Below are 4071 nucleotides of genomic sequence, written 5' to 3'. Positions count from 1 at the left end.
TTCCCACTTAACATAGCCTCTTTCCCCAAAAGTTTAGAAATCATTTTATCAAAAGTCAGATTCCCTGGGATGTATATATTGTATGGTGGTAGAGTATTTGCTATATAAGTGCTTATATTACTCTATATGTGTGCTAAGGGTTAAAAAAAAAAAACACCTCACTTTGGATCTTTTGTGAATATATTGGTAACTAATTTGCACAATTTCTTAGGAGTTTTTTGTTTGTTTTTGTTTTATTCCAAAAATATATCAACTTCTGGCTGTTGCAGAAAATGAAGTGTCAGAAATAAAGACAGTGTTACCCTGTTCGTTTCACACCTGAGCAGAAATAAGAAAATGAGATATATTAACTTATGTCCTGGGTTGGGCCTGCAGTGGGAAATGACCATAAAAGGTCAGAAATGACTAATTTGCTGCTGTTAGGGCATTTAGGGTAAACAATCGATACCATACTTTTAATGCACATTATTATCTAAATAAAAATAAGATCTTGATTCTGTTGAGCTATTTTTGTATAGCACTCTAACGTCACTTTGCCAAAGAGCTCTGTGGATGGAATAGAAGATAATAAATTAGAAGACGCTTTCACTTAAATAGCAGGAGATGCGACAATTACATTCAGAGAAGATATGTGCTAGAGAAACCCCATCACTGTTACTACAATGCATTCAATACTTGTTTAAACTTAGGAATGTATTTTTGTTTCACCTACTTATTTATTAATGATACAGGTGATGGTAGGTCAACTTACTGATGGGTTAGAAAATTTAGGCACATGGAGACATATGTTAGAGGAAAATATCCAGCACTATGTATTCAAAAATAATGAGTAAATCAGAAGGTGTTTTGTTGTGTTGTGTTGTGTTGTGTTTTTTGGTGTTTTTTTTTTTGTTTTTTTGTTTTTTTGTTTTTTTGTTTTTTTGTTTTTTTTTTTGCTACTCGATCGGGAATGTGGGTTGAATCCGACAAATTGTTGTTCAAAATAGACTAAATGCAAAACGCATCAACCAAAATGGAGTTGGGGGAGGGAGTGACTTCCCTAAGGGTGTACAATAATATTAGCAGGATTACAGACCTTTAATTTTTTCAATCTAATTGAATCCAATAGAATTACTGTAGGTTCTTAAGAGTCACCGAATCCTGCTGGGCTACTCTAATCTAAATATTGCTAGTTAACCTTGTTTTTCAAAAATACATTGGAAAAAGCTAAATGGAGCCTCTTTCCATAATCAGTTTACATTATGTTGCACACTAACTGTTGATTACATTTTCCAGAGATGGATTATTTCCCTTATGCTACCTGAAATGATTTTTTCAACAAGAGTATTCAACTCTGACTTAAATAAAATAATTTGGTTTTTAAAGCCTCAAAAATACATCATAAGTGAGAATAGATACGAGTATAAAGAAACTTGGAAAAAAACACCCAGAATGAATACAGGAACACTCTCTAATAGACTGTTTTTCTAAACCAAGCCAAGTAATTGAATATATGGCACTCTAGAAAAATGAAGTATTTGCAAGGCTACACGGCACACAGCATACGCTCTGTTATTGAAACTGCTGTAAATCAATAAAAAAATACAAATTATGTTTGAAGTCACTCTTTTAAGAGTTTAACATTCGATTTGCCACATCTTAATAGGTTATCTTTGCGAAGACTTCTGCGATTCTTACTTTATTTCCCCCATTTGGGCTAAAAGTATAACAATGGCATTAAGAACCTGTTGTTGCTGTTGGCCGAATCAAATATGTCCTGATAATCTTTGTTCACTTATCTGTTTAGAGGTTTTATGTGTTTTGTTTTTTTTTTTAAGAAATGTTAATTATGGCTTCTCCTTCGTAACGTGACAGGTACTTTTTATTAATCCAGCACTATAAAAATAATCATAAAAACCCCCTACTTTACCCTTCCCTCCACGTTCCCCCACCCTCATTATTGTTGTTGTTGTTGTTTTTAATCATAAAACAATTCTAGGCAGCAAGAGTAGTATGTTGCTTGGGCTGAGGCTGGGCTGTTAGCTAAATTAAGCCATTGTGACTCAAAATCCTCCTTTAATAAGGTTCATGCTGTCTACAACTTCATCATTTTCTGCTGAATGATAATTACTTTATTCAATCATGTTCAAGGTTTTAGTGAAAGCTAGCATTGATTGATTAACTTCAATTACCATGCTTACATTTGCATAGATAAAAACTGCTTTTCAATTTGTGAGTGGCACGCCAGTGGAAACCCTGCGCTGATATTTGCATTTCAATGTGAACAGTGAAGAATAAAGGTGGAAGAGAGGTCTGATCAGTGCTAAGCCCTTTCTGCTTCAGTGCTTAAGCATTTTTCCATAAACACTCTTGTTATGATGTTAGTTTGTTCAAACCACTCTGAGGTAACTGATGGAGGCTCCTGTTTACAAGCTTTCGTGACAATTGAACAGTATGGATTAGGGGAAGGGACTCCCACAGTAGCTTGAATGCCGGCCACCAAGTTAAAGAGAGTGAAACCCCTTCCTGCAGCCTGTCACGGAAGCTCCCAGATGCTGGCAATGCTTTGATCAACCTCCTCCGTGACCTGTGGGCTCGAACTTGGGTCTGACTTACAATGGCTGGTACTTTTTGCCTTGAGTAGCCTGCCGGTCTAGGACCAAATGTTGAGTTTTTATCAGTTGGGTTTTCTGTTTAAAGGCAAGGGAGGGTCCGAAGTGAAATGAATAAGTCCTTTTCACTCTTACCAAATAGGCCCCACAACAAATATTTACTTATACTGGATTCACTGAATGTTATCACCACGTGTAGTTTAGTAGCCTGACTTCTAGCATGTGTATAAGACAAGGCCTGCCCTGTTTTCCTTACCCTTTGATGGCTCAGAGATATACAGGTTTCGTGTCTTTTTTTTTTTTTTTTTCTGCATGTCACTGTTTAATAAAGGCTATATTATCCTTACGCCAATCCTGGGTAGTTCAGCCTTTATAAGACCACAGAACTCATAACCAGAGAGCCTTTTCTTCAACCAATATGACTTTCTCTTTTTCCGTTTCAAGACGGGCAATTAAGTGGACCACTTTGCCAGTATAAAGTTCAATAACTTTTTGTGTGGGTTAATATTTTGATTCTAAACAGTTTTGACACATAGCGACCCTCAGTAGGTGTTTTGGTTTGTAGTATCTTTGAAAGCTAAAACTCCTACACAGCCCAGGATGTTTCTACTCAAGGACTAGATAGATTTCCCTAAAAGAATAATCTCAATCTTTAGATCATTAGGACAAGGAAATAAATGTCATTGAAAATATATCATCAGATCTGGCGTGCCTAGCTGGCTCAGTCAGAAGAGCATGTGATTCTTGATCTTGAGGTCATGTTCTGAGTTTGAGCCCCACATTGGGTGTAAAGATTACTAAAAATAAATAAATAAATGTATATCTCATCATCTACCTGCAGAGTTGACATGGGCATGCAGACTTCCATCAAGTAAAACTTAAAATGCATAGGAAATTTCTTACACAGTTTACATACTAACGCATGTATTGTTTCTATGATCAAGTTTACAATAATATAAAGGCCAGGAGCACCTGGGTGGCTCAGTTGGTTAAGTGTCTGACTTTGGCTCAGGTCATGATTTCATAGTTTGTGGGTTCAAGCCATGTGCTGTCAGCACAGAGCCTGGAGCCAGTTTGGGATTCTGTGTCTCCCTCTCTACTCTCTGCTCTTCCCCCGCTCATGCTCTGTTTCTCTCTCTCTCTCAAACATACAATAAACATTAAAAAAATAAAATAATTTGAAGGCCAAATCTCATGTTTTACCAAGGTTTATCTTTGCGATATGAAAAACAAAACAAAACAGAACAACAACATCAACAAAACCGAAAAACAACCCTGGTGGCTTCATATAAAATTTATAGAATATTCAAAGAGAGGATGAAATATGTCTTGCCCAAATCTTACTTGTTACTTTCATTTTGATCTGAAATTATATTATAATTGTGCTATGTGTTATAATGTTGCACCGGTCTCCCGTGCCCCAGCCTAAGTACTGGGATGTGCTGCCCTATGCAATGTGTTGATCGCTGGTCCTGCCCTT

This window comes from Prionailurus viverrinus, chromosome C1 (genome assembly GCF_022837055.1).
Source record: "Prionailurus viverrinus isolate Anna chromosome C1, UM_Priviv_1.0, whole genome shotgun sequence".
In the NCBI taxonomy this organism is placed as follows: domain Eukaryota; kingdom Metazoa; phylum Chordata; class Mammalia; order Carnivora; family Felidae; genus Prionailurus; species Prionailurus viverrinus.
The sequence above is the reverse complement of the archived record's forward strand: the minus strand, read 5'-3'. Positions refer to the sequence as shown.